This window comes from Micromys minutus (genome assembly GCF_963924665.1).
Source record: "Micromys minutus genome assembly, chromosome: 29".
NCBI classification, from domain to species: domain Eukaryota; kingdom Metazoa; phylum Chordata; class Mammalia; order Rodentia; family Muridae; genus Micromys; species Micromys minutus.
Genome location: NC_137964.1, coordinates 35,902,346 through 35,917,125, shown reverse-complemented (window position 1 = coordinate 35,917,125; position 14,780 = coordinate 35,902,346). Strand labels below are relative to the sequence as shown.

Here is a 14,780-nt window from a genome sequence, read left to right as displayed (position 1 = left end):
ATAATTTACCTTTAAAAGGCACAATGGAATCATCCATTTCCAAATTGTATCAATTCACTGAAGTTCATTTGTGAAGGGAAGTATGGTAGCATCTATTTTAGTGTAAAAGATGTGAACTGGGCACGGTAGCACACATGTGTGATCTCAGTACTCGGAGATAGAGACAGGACAGACATTCAGAGTCAGCTGTGGCTGTAACAAGTTTGAGGCTTATATCAGAAAAATTTCAGTAGACAAATATGTTATAAAAATTAGGTCTTAGCAGGACATAGTGGTGTGTGCCTTTAATCCAGCACTCAGATGCCCACAAAGGCAGAGTTCTTCGAGTTCAAAGCTGTCCTGGTCTTCGTTGTTCCAGGACTGCCAGAGCTACATAGTAAGACCCAAAGCTCCCCCCTCAAAGCTCCTCCCCCAACCCCAATTTTGTCTTATAATATTTGACTTATTTTTGAATTGACCAAATTGTGACTGCCCCTGGATCTGACATGTCCTATGTGATGAGACGGTGCCTCCCGCCTCCTGTGGGACGGCTCTATGAAGACATGCATGCTACATGCTACTTCAGACATCCCACTTCCACACTGCTCAAACATAGGTTTCTTGACATTTACCTTTACTGAACGGTTTGTGCTGCCGAGCTCTGCTGTTTGCTGAATTTACCTCAGTAAACAGGGTGAGGTGAAGAAGCCCACATCCCTGCACTCCCTGCCAGCAGTTTCTTACTTACTTTTCTATACTTGCACATGTCATGAGGGCTCAGAAATTATTCATGTGAGTAATGCTGCCTCTCGTCCAAGGTTTCTACTGAGTGAAAACTAATCAAGAGCCATGTGTGGTGCATGCTGCGACCCTTGCACAGGAGGCTGAGGCGGGAGAATTGCCACAAGTTTGGGGTCAGTCTGGCGTACATGGGTAATCAAAGATTTTAATAACTATCTTGAAGGATCATAGAATCCCTTATTTAGTCTTCTAAAATTTTTGTAAATAGGATGCTTAACTTTAGAAAATCGGGTCATGCCTTTCCGCTTGGCCATTCTCCTGTACAGGAAGCAGTCATATCACCCAGCCTGAATGGCGTGATCCTGAAGCCCAACTTCCACAAGGATTGGCGGCAGCGAGTGGACACTTGCAAGTGCCACACAAGGCCCGGCAGGTGAAAGCGCGCTGCATTGCCCCTCGTCCCGTCCCGTGTCCGGTCCCATCAGGCCCATTGTGAGGTGCCCTACAGTTAGATACCACAAGGTTCGGGCCGGCAGGGGTTTCAGCCTGGAGGAACTCAGGGTGGGCGGTATCTGCAAGAAAATGGCTCACACCATAGGCATCGCTGTGGACCCAAGGAGCCGAAACGCATCTCCGGAATCACTCCAGGCCAACGCGCAGCGCCTGAAGGAGTATTGCTCCAAGCTCATACTTAGCCCCGGGAAGCCCTCTGCTCCAAAGAAGGGAGACAGTTCTGCTGAAGAACTTAAACTTAAACCCAGCTAACAGGACCCGCGATGCCGGTCCGCAATGTGTACAAAAGGAAAAATCTCAGAAGAAGAGAAGAGCTTTCAGGCTTTCGCCAGTCTTCGCATGGCCTGTGCCAGTGCCTGGCTCTTTGGCATCTGAACAAAAAGGGCGTAGGAAGCTGCAGAGCAAGATGTTGAAAAGAAAAAGTAATGTGCAGTTGGAGAGTTGAAATAAATTTTTCATAAAGAAATAAAAATAAAGGAAAAAAATGAAGTCGGGTCATTATCAAAAGCTTTCTTTGTAGAAAAGCTGCTTTGATTTTTATTTCAGTCATTAATGAAACTATCAATTACATGAATTATGATTTTCAATTCACATAGTAATTTCCATGTGTTCTCATAACAAAATTCACTCTGTAATCTCTTCAATAAAGAAGTAGTAAACAGCACCTGCTATAGCACATCGCTACCAAGTGGTGTTCACACTTTACTGCATGCAGCAACGTCGAAGGGTTAACGAAAGCTGGATACATTATAACATTACAGAGCTTTTATTTATGAGAGGATAGGGAGGGCATAGTTGTATGGATGAAGCATTAATAACCTCTCCATTCTGCAGGAACTACTCTTTCCAGTCCCAGAGGGACTGTGAGTGTGTTTTGGTGGTCTGCACAGAGGTTAAACTTGGCAAGTGTAGTGGGGAATGATGTCACTGAATGCACACCATATGTATCGAAAGTCAGGGAATGCTCTCTTGCTGCCATGCATAGATGTATATAAGTGTTGGAATGGAAAATCGTTTTTATGAAAATATAGACAAGTAAAACAAGAATGTTCTGTACTGAGTCTGATCCAGTCACCAGTAGCTGCCAAGTATGATACTCCCCGAAAAGTTTCTCTCCTTAATTTTCCAGCTTCCAGCCCTTTGTTGGCTCTAAAAGCAGTCTGTTTGGAGAGCCTGATTCAGTATGTTCTTTCTGTTGATATGGGGTGAACACTAAATGAGACATCCATTTTCTCAGTTAAAGCAAAGCTGCTAGAGCAGTCTAGCATGCGTGGCTGCAGCAGATGGAAATGATTAATTGATTTCGCTAACTCAGTAGATTCTTTCTAGTAAAGCAGGTTATAGCAGAACTTCATTCTCCTAACCATTGTTCTACCCATCATGTATCCCAGGCTGTAACTGTTGCCTTCACCATTCTAGTCTTGTTACTTAAATGTTAGGTTTTAATGTTACACTAATGGGTACATCAGATATATAAAATATTTGATTTTTAGAGGAAATTTATGGCTGATGGGAGAAGAATACATGGAGATAAGATATGAATTACCTACTTTTTTATTATTCAATTTTAATTAGCAAATTACAATGTTTTAAAAAACATTATTATTTTTTAACAATCCAGTCATTATCCAACTCCCTGTTTGCCCTCTGACTATTCTTCATCCCATTCCTCTTCCCCTGTCTCAAGAGGATGTCCCCATCCTACCCCCACCCCCACCTCCTCTCCCAACTCCCGATCCCCATTCCTATCCCACCAGATCTTCCAGCTCTCTGGGGCTTCAAGTCTCAGGGTCAGGTGTGTGTTCTCTCACTGAGGCCAGACCTGGCAGTATTCTGCTTTTTATGTGTTGTGGGCCTTATATCAGCTAGTGAGCGTATGCTGCCTGGTTGGTGGCTCAATGTCTAAGGGATCTTGGGGGTCCAGACTAGTTGAGACTGCTGGTCTTCCTATGGGGTCACTCTCCTCCTCAGCTTCTTCCAGCTTTTCCCTAATTCAACCACACACAGTTGTCCCCAGCTTCTGTCCATTGGTTGGGTGTAAGTATCTGCATCTGACTCAGCTGCTTGTTGGGGCTCTCGGAGGGCAGCCATGCTAGGCTCCTGTCTGTAAGCACACCATAGCATCAGTAATAGTGTCAGGCCTTGGAGCCTCCCGTTGAGATGGATTCTAATTTGGTCCAGTCACTGTACCTCCTTTCCCTCAGTCTTTTCTTCATTTTCGTTTCTGCAGTTCTTTCAGACAGGAACTCTGGGTAAGAGTTTTGACTGTGGGATGGCAACTCCATCCCTCCACTCGATGCCTGTCTTTCTACGGGAAGTGGACTCTACACGTTCCCTCTTCCCACTGTTGAGCATTTCATCTAAGGTCTCTCCCTTTGAGTCCTGAGTGTCTCTCATCTCCCAGGTCTCTGGTACATTCTAGAGGTTCCCCCCACCTCCTACCTCCCAAGGTTGCCTTTTTCCATTCTTTCTGTTTACTACTCAGCTATTAATGAGGACATTATGAGTTTTGCAGGCAGATAGATGGAACTAGAAAATACCATCCAGAGTGAGATAAGTCAGACCCAAAGGGACATGTATGGTGTGTACTCAATGATAACTGGATATTAGCCAAAAAAGTACAGAACACCCAGGACATGACCCACAGGACTCAAGAAGGTTAACAAGCTAAAGGATCCCAGTGAGGATGTCTCAGTTCCATTTAGAAGGGAGAAGAAAGCAATCATGGGGGGTAGAGGGAGGGACCTGGATGGGAAAGGGGACTAGAGGGGAAAAGGGGAACATGATCAGGTATTGGGGAAGGGGAACAGGAAATCACAATGTTTTGAGTAGAACTGAAGCACTGCCTTAAGTTGGATAACTAAAACTTGAATGAACTCTTGCATATTTTGTAGAAAATCCACCTCATCTCAGCACGATTCCAATAAATCAATAGTTCTGATCGAGGATGCAGCTGAGGTGGTAGCGTGCTTCCCTAGCACACACAGAACCTGGGTTTATCCCCAGCACAGCATAAAGTGGTCACCAAGGAGAGAGAGAGATGACACCAGTGATTTCAGCAGTCAGTGGAGGGTCAACAGTTAAAGGAAACTTTGTGGCTACATGGCATATTCTCAAACTTGTGTGTTCCTAGTGTGTAAATAAATAAATGAATTTAGCATTTATAAAGCTGGAAGTGGTGTGCTCATGAAACTTAAGCACTTGAGAGGTTGAGGCAGGAGGATTGCTATGACTTTGAGGAAAGCCCAGACCACATGGCCGGCTCTTACCTTGAGAGCAGCAGGGGTTTTGGAGAGATCTTAGGTGGGAAAGTGCTTGCTGAGCTTGGAGCCGCAGGATCCAGAATATCTTAAATCCCATTGCACCCCTAAAATGAAGCAAGAGTCTGAGGCAGCCTTAGACGAGAGGTTCCCAGCCTTCCTAACGTGGCCACCCTTTAATACAGGTCCTCATGTCTCGGTCACTTCGACTTCATAACTGTGACTCTGCTACTGTCAGGAATCGTAATGTACGTATCTGATCTGTGATCTTGACCACTACCTTAGAGTGTTGTGGGACAGCCTTTATGATGCGTGCAGTGGTAAGCTACAAAGAGACCCAGTGTCGGACACAATGACAGGCGATGATCTCTGACCTCTGAATACACACAGGGCCATATGTAGTATTCTCACATGTGAGTGAACATGCACACATCATACACATTATGTACACACACTCAAAACCTAAATAGTCAAAAAGCAATATGGTAGGGCAATGTTACATTTACTAAAAATAGATGAAGTTATATTAGTGTAATAGTTCTATTAACACTTTGCTCTTTTTGTTTTATTTTTTTCTTTGTGGTACTGAGAAACACACTAAGGGCCTGGATCGTGATTGATTGAAGTAAACATTCTGCTCTTCATCCACATCTTCAACTCCTTGACATCTTTGTATTTAGTTAGTATACCTTCCCCCTTCATTTAACTCTCTGAGATAGTATCTCATGTATCTCAGGCTAGCTTCTGACGCCTGGTGCTCCTGTTTCCAGTACATGTTACTACTACTCTTACCTTCTTGTATGGTTCCTGTGTTGCTGTGATAGAATACTCTAGAAAAGCAACATGAAGAAGAGGCTTCCAGTTTCAGAGGGGACGTCGGTCCAGGGTGGGAAAGAAAGGTGCAGCTGTGGAAGCATGAGGCCCTTGGCAGTCAGGGAACCAAGAGATCATCTTTCATCTGCACATAAGAAGCCAACAGTTAATAAATGGAACCTCATGAAGCTGAAGGTTTTTATGTGACCAAGGACACCATCATTCAGGCAAAGCAGCAGGCTACAGAATGGGAGTGGGTCTTTACCAATTATGCATTTGATAGCGTCTGCATTTAAAATACACAAAGATCTAAAAAAGGACATTAAGAAAAAATAACCCAATTAAAAAATAAGATATAGACCTCAGCAGAGAATTGCTAAAAACCGAAAGAAACATTTGAGGTTGAGAAGTTCTTAAATGTTCAACATCTTTAGCCTTCAGGGAAATGCAAATTAAAACTACTTTGAGATTGTATTGTTCTCAGTCACAATGGCCAAGATCAATAAAACAAATGAGCGCATTCTGATGAGAATGTGGGGAGGGGGCACACTTATTCATTACTGGTGGGGGTCAAATTGATACAGCAACTTTGGAAATCAGTGACTGTTGCTTAGGAAGCCAGAATTGATCTACCTTCATCCCTCTAAACCACTCTTGGACATATACTCAGAGCTCTACATCCAACTACAGAGGTGAATTGTGGACATGTGATCATTCACACAATAGAATATGATTCAGCTGTTAAGGCAAATGAAACCATTACTTTCTCAGTAGATGGATGGAGCTAAACTATTATCTCATCCAAAAGAGACAAATATTGTGTCCTGGCTAGTTTTATGTCAATTTGACACAAGCTAGTCATTACAGAGGAGGGAGCCTCGACTGAGAGGACAGAATACCTTCATAAGATTGGGATGTAGGCACACTCGACATTTGTAGGGCATTTTCTTAATTAGTGATTTGTGGGTGAAGGCTCAATCCATTGTTTGGTTGGTTTAGTTCTATAAGAAAGCAGGCTGAGCAATCTGTGACGAGTAAGCAGCACCCTCCATGGCCTCTGCATCAGCTCCTGCCTCCAGGCTCCTGCCCTGCTTGAGTTCCTGTCCTGTTTTCCTTCAGTGATGTAATACAGTATGGAACTGTTAAGCCAAATAAACACTTTCCTCCTCAATTTGCTTTTTGTGCATAGCATGTCATCGCAGCAATGGAATCTGTAAGACAGTATGTCTTCCTCTCATATGTGGATGCTTTCTTTTGAGCCTTCAATATGCCTGCTACAATCCAAATAACCACTGAGGCTAAGTACCAAGGTCTAGGAAGGGGAAGAGGATCTCCCAAAGAAGGGGAAACAAAATACAATGTTATAAAGAAACAAAGGGAGACAGAATAAGAGGATTAAACAGGGAAAAGGTTGGCAGTGGGCTGTATCCGCGTTGAGTTGTTGGCCAAAGGGTTTCGGTCCATGGAAACCCTCAAACATCACAGGCCATTGTTTGTTCTCACAGCCTGATGGTAAGGCTCTGTTTCTGAAGTTAACACGTATATTACTTAACATAGAGAAGAATAGCAGATGTCTTCCTTACTTGAAGCTTCATCCTACTGCATTTAATTAAGGTACCAGAAGGTACCATGCATGCTACCAGAGGAGAAAGATAATCATCTCTGTCAATTCCCATATACTACAAGAATCTTCTTTGATGTGGGTTGAGTGAGCCACTGACTTATATCAGTATCGTATTAGGAGCCATTTTATTGCTGTGAGCACTTTGCAGAAGTGGTTGGTTACTCCCATGACATTTGTGCAGTTATTATCCCAGTGTATTTTTCCAGGCTGTTGTAGGGCAGGGTCTGTAGCTGGATGATGCTTATGATTACCTTTTGCCTTTTGTAGCAAGTGTGGCACCTTCCAGCACTATGATTGTTAGTCAGGAGGCATTATACCTGTAGTTAAATATCAGTTTAATTTCTCTGAGCAGCTGTACACACATAAGGATTTTCTTGATTGGATCATTTGAGCTGAGGCAACCCATCCTAAGTCTGTATCATTTGAGGTCAGAAGAGCCACTCGATATCTGGGTTGTAACTTCTAGTGGTGGTTCACATAAAGGATGTGGCAGAAGGTTGCTTTTGTTTTCAGTCTGCTTGCCCTCACTGTCACTGGCAAGTGCATTTGTCCCTCAGAATCAGTGTCTGATATATGCGACGTCTTCTCCCACAGGGTCTGGTAATCAAGGGCTGGAAATGGAAATGGCTCCTCTCACCACCACCCCTCTCGACTGACTAAGAAAACTTTGCTTCCTATTCCAAAGACCTTAAGCTCTGTGGGCCTAAAGGTTTTGGTTCTGGATAGGGTAAAAGACATTAGAGATGATGGAAAAACCTCCCATGCTCATAGAGAGGTAGAATTAATACATGAAAATGGCCACCTTACCAAAAATAATGTAGAGATCCAGTGCAGATCCCATAAAAAGTTTGACACAATTTATAGGAATGGAAAAAATAAACTTTATGTGGAAGCCTCCTTTCTGATTCTTAATTCTTTTTTTTAAAATACAGTTTTCAAGACAGGGATTTTCTGTGTATTGTTTGCTGTCCTGGAACTTTCTATGTAGCTCAGGCTGGCCTCAAACTCACAGAGATCCACCTGCCTCTGCCTCCAGAGTGTTGGGGTTAAAGATGTTCACCACCACTGCCCAGCTCTGACTCTAAGTTCTTTGGGGAGGCTCCGTACTTATTTCCATATTGGTTGGGAATTTACATTACCATTACCTTATATAAGGAAGGCAGTTGTATTTTGTGTCTTGTGTTTTTTCCTTAGAGTTGGGAATGGGTGACTCCAGAACCTGACCTTTAGGGTGAGTTAGGCAGCTCCATAGAGGGACGGGGCTTTTCCAAACATCTGCCCTCTGAGTGCATCTCTGAGTGCTGTCCTCAGGGCTGAGGGATGGACGGAAGAGCTATGGGCCATGTTTGCCAGAGATTCCTTTCTAGGCAAGGATACAGGCAAATTCTATATAACCACACAGTGAAGCACGTATTGGATTTTAACACACACACATTTATACGTAAAGATGAGTATATATACACATGAGTATGTATGCAGACAGGCATACGCATGTCTCTGGACTATCACAGGAATGCCTAGGAAGACTGCGGAATCCAGAGTGTAAATTTGCCTGTAATAATTACACTTATATATCTGCCCTTTGGTTGTTTCCATAGGATCTCTTTTTTATTACTTTTATTTTTTTACAGTCTAGTTGTTTCTCATCCCATTCTTTCTCCCCATTGTTTCCAGAAGTATGTTGCCACCCCAAACCTCTCACCCCCAGCCAGATCTCCCATTCCCTGGGCTCTAAAGTCTCTTGAGGGTTAGGCATGTTTTCTCCCACTGAGGCCAGACCAGGAAATCATCTTGCATAGGATTTTTTTTTTAAAGAATCCTAAGGTTATCAGAGATAACCTGAAAGATATGAGTAAGCAGTTGGTGTGCATTTACTTATATCAACAAGAGGAATACTGTCTTTTTTTCTCTGCTGTTTCTAGGCTTAGGCTATGTTGGAACACAGAAAAGACGCGTGTGTTGCTCTTGTCAGGCTTGTATTTTAGACTAAGGATCATAAATGTAGCAAGTATAACACACCATGTGTTTTCATTGATCTGTTGACTCAGGTGAAGTTGTGGTTGAATTGCAAAGACTCATCTTTCATTATTGATCCACACTTTTGCTGGTGTGCTTTCTGGAGCATCAGTTGCTGGAGGCCTGGCCGACTTACATGTGAGACGGACAGTTATGGAGTCCACAGTGCTTAGACAGCCATAGCTGTTAGCAACTGGAGCTAACATCTGCTTATTAATATTTGTCAGATAATTACATTATGTGTTATCTTCTTGATAATTTGTAATATTTTAAAAGATTTTAGTTATATCAAAGATATAGATATTAAATATGAAATATTTACCTGAAAATAATAGATTAACTTTTTATACCATTTTAGAGGTTGTAGTTTGCCTTCAGTCTCAATAATTCAGTAAAAGAGTATTTTTAGTATTTTCATTTTATATATTTGGAAACTGAAGTTTTAAGATATTAAGTAACCTTTTTAGTTTATCTATAAGTTGTAAAATGACTTTCAAGTTTGTTTATTCAACAAAGACTTATTTTGAGTCAGTTGTAAAAGTTACTGTAGATAGAATTACACGGCACTTACATCATGAGGGAGAGTCAAATATTAAAGTAATCAATCATGGAATTATTTAATTATAGTAGTGATAAGTTGTGCCAAGAAGCTCAATGTGGCATGAGGTGTCTGAGAGGATGACCCAGCAGATCTGAAACTCCCTGAGGAAACGCTGCATCTGGTTTGAAGGAACGTAGTGGGTGTGAAGAGGTGTACATGGGGTTGGCGCATCCCTGAAGTGAAAGTACATTGGCAAGTGTGGCTGTATTACAAGGACTGAGTACAAATATCTGGAGCATTAGTTGGGAGCCAGTCCCAGTAGCATACGTTTTAGGAAAATTCTTAAATTTTCCTAATAACAAATTATTAAATGTCTACGTTTTGTGTGATGCAGTATGAAAGGGAGTACCTGACTTAAAAAATACCCCAATCTCTCAGGCAGCAGCAGGTGGAAGTAGGAAGCCAGAGGAAGCCAGAGCCAGTCATGGGCTCTTTTAGGCATTCCAGAATCCTGAGATCTGTTTCTCTGAAGGAAGTGAAGACCTAAGCCAGGGAGTGCTGCTTCTGTGATATGCAGTGGGATCTGTCCTCTCTGCCTTCTGTGTTCACTGGAGATTGCTACTTGAGCATACTGAGGTGGCCGCTTACAGTCAGGGTTTTGTGGAAAACTCCTTAGAACTAGGTGTGCTGCCTTTCTGTTTCCCTTGAGTTCTCCTCAGATGGGGTCTGCGTATCTCCTACTGTGTTGTCAGTGAGATAGCTCTGTGCTTCTTGAAGCAGCAGGTGAGCATTTTGCAAGCTGCAGACTCTGACTGAGCTGCAGGGACAATGGGGATTAGATTGTATTGGGCAGAAATTGATGCTTCATTGTAGAAGCAGAGGCAACTATTACTCTTTACTGACTGGTATCAGATGGACTTTCAGAACTTGTTCTAGAGCACAGGTTCTCAAGCTTCCTAATGCTGTGACCCTTCATAGAGTTCCTATGTCATGCTGACCTCTGACCAAAACATTATTTTTGTTGATTCATAATTGTAATTTTGCTACTGTTAGAGAATCATAATGATATACAGATGATCTTCGGTTACTCTGTGAAAGGGTTGTTCAAAGGGTTATGACTCATGGTCACCCTTAGACCACCATCAAAATCAGGAATTATGTTCTATTCTATTTGGAAAATATGTGTTAGAATACTGTATTAACTACATAAGTTCAAAAGATAAAGGTGTATTTTGAAAATCTGCATTTATATATACACCAGAAAGTGCTTTTAGTACCATTCAGGTTTTCAAATAAAATATCAGAACACTAGGACTGGCGAGATGGCTCAGCCAGCCAAGTACTTACTTACCATACAAGCCTGAGGACCAGAGTTTGTTACCAGCACCTCTGTGGTGTTTGTTTGTAATCCAAGCTCTGGGTAGTAGAGACGAGCGGATCCCTGAGGCTTTCCAGAAAGCCTAGTCTAATCTGGGAGCAACAGGTCCCAGTAAGACTATCTTAAAACCAGGGTGGCTGGCACCTTAGGAAGAAAAATATGTAGGTTATCTTACCCCCTTCACGTACCCCACGAATGTTAGAATATGCTATAATACTAAAATATATAAGTATTTAAAGAGTTTATATAGACATACTAACATAATGAAGATACTCTAAGATATTTTGTTTTAAATTGCATTTATTTGTGTGCTTGCCCTTCCGTCATGTGCATTTGTGTACCACAGTGTACATGTGTGACAGTCAAGAGGGCAGCACGTTGGATTCTGTTTTCTCCTTACACTGTGGGGCCTGGGAATTGAATTTAGGTCATCAGATTTGACAACAAGAACCGTAACGAGCTGGGCTATCACTCATACCATGTCTCACCTGTTTGTGTAGTATGCATATATGCAGTCTTCAAATGTAGTCAGAGAAGAACTACTCTAGAATGTTAATCTCTTTTAAAAATCTCGGTCAACAAATGAGATTCCTTGAAAGTTATATGAAAGTTGCTTTTGGTGGCTGGGGAGATGCCAAGAACACATGGAATTCTTCAGAGCTGGCCTTGGCTGCTTAGCAAGTTTGTGGCCATTTTGGGGTATGTGAGATATTGTATGGGGGGGAAGGGAGGGAGGGAGGGAGGGAGGGAGGGAGAGAGAGAGAGAGAGAGAGAGAGAGAGAGAGAGAGAGAGAGAGAGAGAGAGAGAGAGAGCAACAAGCAGAATTCATCAATTTGTTAAGATTTATGTTGCTGTCTTCAGACACACCAGAAGAAGGCATCAGATCCCATTACAGATGGTTTTGAGCCATCATGTGGTTGCTGGGAATTGAACTCAGGACCTCTGGAAGAGCAGCCAGTGCGCTTAACCACTGAGCCATCTCTCCAGCCCTCATCAGTTGTTTTGTACGGTTGGGTATTCTGGTTTTTCTGGCTTCGCAGACTGGAAGATTGACCGGTCTTATGTATGTTTCTGTAGCTGATAGCTCATTGAACAGCTTCCAAGTTTTGGTTGTGAAGAATCATGCTGCTCAATCTCTCTGCAGTTTGTTGCAATTGCCAGTGTACAATTGGAACTCCTAAGAGTGATTTATGAGAATTCCCGTCCTCCATATCTTTGTCAGCCTTTGGTATTTTCTATTTAATTTTAGCAGATTAACTCCTACATCCCCTGAGGAATTGAACCTTGATGTCCTGGGTGCTGGTCACACTCCCTTCCCCTGGGTCTGTCAATACCTCTGTGTCTGTAGGGTCTGTGGTGAGATCTCCCTTCTCCATCTTCCTCCACTGTGCTTTCTTCTTCACATATGGGAGAGTCAGCCTTTGCTTCTCAGGTCATCTGTGTACCTATTAAAAAATTATTAAGTTCCATTGTCTTTATTTAACTTTATACTTTTTCTTCACTTCTTGAGAAAGTTCCTCAAGAATTTTAGTTTGTAAGTAATTTTTTTCCATATGTATGCATTTAAGGCCATTTTGTTCTGAGCCCACCTAAAACACAATTCTACATATTTTGATATATACTACTTTAATTATAATTTGTTTAAAATATTTTCTATTTTCCTTTTTTTGAGAAAATCATTGAACTGTTGTCATCACAGAAAAGCTTAAAGTTTCTTATTTCCCATCATTTGAATAATAGAGAATATACATGTTGATATGTTCTCAGGTTAGTATTGAAGATTGATAGTGGTCACATTTATTAGTGCCACACGGTGTTATTACTGAATGCTATTCCATTGTATTAATATATTCCAACCAATGTGCACAAAAATTCATACAATTTATGCATTGTGGCTCTCTGACTTTTGTAGCCGCTGTTGATATGTTTGTGCTGGGGAATTGCACCCAGGGCCTTCCACAATAGGAATTCACTTCCTCCTGTTGTGTTGTAGCTAAATCCACGGTGGCATTTAGTTATTAGGAGTGAAGCTGCTATGCCTATTGCTTAGACACATGTTGAATTTCATGTGAGTATTGGCCTGTGGAGGGAAGTATCACAAATGCTATACCAGAGTCTGTGGTAAGCTGGCAAACATGCCTTTCTCAGGAGCCGCTCACACTGGCAGGGCCTTCCATCAGCATCACATTTTCTACAATGTGCCGTGTTTTCATTCATTAAAAACAGTTTACTTTTAATTTGTTAAAAACAAGGAATATAAAATTGACCTTTTAAATAATTTTAAACCATAATTAAGGTTATAGTCCTTTATTTGTCTACAATGTATATCCAGAACTTTTTTTCTTGAAAAACTGAAATGTTTTCATCAAATGACTCTGCCTTCCTTTCTCTACTTATTCCCTGGAAACCTTTCTTTCTGTTTTGTTTTAATGATTTTGATGACTCTAGTGAGTTGGTGTAAGTAAATGCATACACTATATATTCATTGCAAGCCGCTTTTTTTTTTTTTTTTTTTTTTTTTTGCTGAAGATAACATTCAGCATTTTTCCGTGTCTTAGTGTCTGACAGGCTGTAACTTTTATTTTCATGTGTGAAAAGTATCTTCTTTTTTGATACTTTTTTTTGGCATGCCTAGCTTCTTTTAGAAAGTAAAATATAATTACTTTTTTTTCACAGTCTCTCTTCTAACTCCAGCCTCTCCCATGCACCTGACCCTGACCCCTTTGCTCGTTCTCAGATTCAATGCATGGCCTTCCTCCCTCTGTCATTGGGGCATGTCTGTCTGTCTGTCTGTCTGTCTGTCTGTCTGTCTGTCTACCATCCATCCACACACCTACCTACCTATCAATCAATCAATACATAAATATAACCTTTCAACTCTGCAGTGTTGCGTGTATGTGTAATATTTCAGTGCTGGTTGTGGTGGTGCATGTCTTGAATCCGAGCATTCAGGAAGCAGAGGCGTGCAGAGTTCTCCGAATGAGGTCATTCATGCTCTACTTCCAGGCCAATTAACAGGGCCACCAAAGCAAATGTGTCTCAAAATTTTTCTTATGCAATTTTATTTGATTTATTTATTTATTTATTCTTACTCTGTATGCTTATGTGCATATTCAGACATGCTAGTAGGTGTGTATCAGGGAATGTTAGAGGACAGCATGCGGGGGTGAGTTCTCTCTGCTTACTCTCTGGGCACAGAGTACCACACTGTAGGTCATTAGGTTTTGTAGAAAGCACTGTGTGTGTACATAGGTGTCTGTCTGTCTACCTACCTACACTATCTATCTATCTATCTATCTATCTATCTATCTATCTATCTATCTATCATTTATCTATTCTATCTATCTATGTATCTATCTAAGTATCTATCTGTCTGTCTGTCTATCTATCATCTATCTATCTATCTATTTATCTATCTATTCTATCTATTTATCGAAGTATCTGTCTGTCTGTCTGTCTATCTATCTATCCATCTATCATGTATGCATTCACTCTCCATGTGTATCACAGTGTGCATGCATGCTGTGGATGTGAGTAGACAACACTAGGTATTGATTATCTCCTGCCATCTTGTAAAATCTGGGCATCAAGGTAAGGTCTATGTGTACAATGATCCCACTGTGCTGACTATGTCAAAGTGACCTCCCCCTAATGGACTGTGTCACAGTGCCTCCCCCTGCTGACTGTCTCATAGTGAACTCCTCCTTCTGATCATGTCACAGTGGCCTCCCCCTCCTGACTATGTCACAGTTCCTCCCCCTCCTGACTATGTCACAGTGCCTCCCTCTCCTGACTATGTCACAGTGCCTCCCCCTTCTGACTATGTCACAGTGCCTCCCCCTGCTGACTGTCTCATAGTGACCTCCTCCTTCTGATCATGTTACAGTGGCCTCCCCTTGTTGACTGTCTCACAG

The 14,780-nt window shown here is 41.8% G+C and overlaps 1 protein-coding gene and 1 pseudogene across 3 annotated transcripts in view; both read left to right on the top strand.

Annotated features, from left to right (window-relative positions):
* TTC28 (tetratricopeptide repeat domain 28) overlaps positions 1–14,780 on the top strand; it is a 381,921-nt gene that overhangs the window by 46,571 nt on the left and 320,570 nt on the right. The window lies entirely within an intron of this gene.
* LOC308439251 (large ribosomal subunit protein eL13-like) lies at positions 909–1,608 on the top strand (annotated as a pseudogene). Its single transcript has 2 exons — positions 909–912; positions 1,047–1,608. The product of its transcript is annotated as a large ribosomal subunit protein eL13-like (transcript).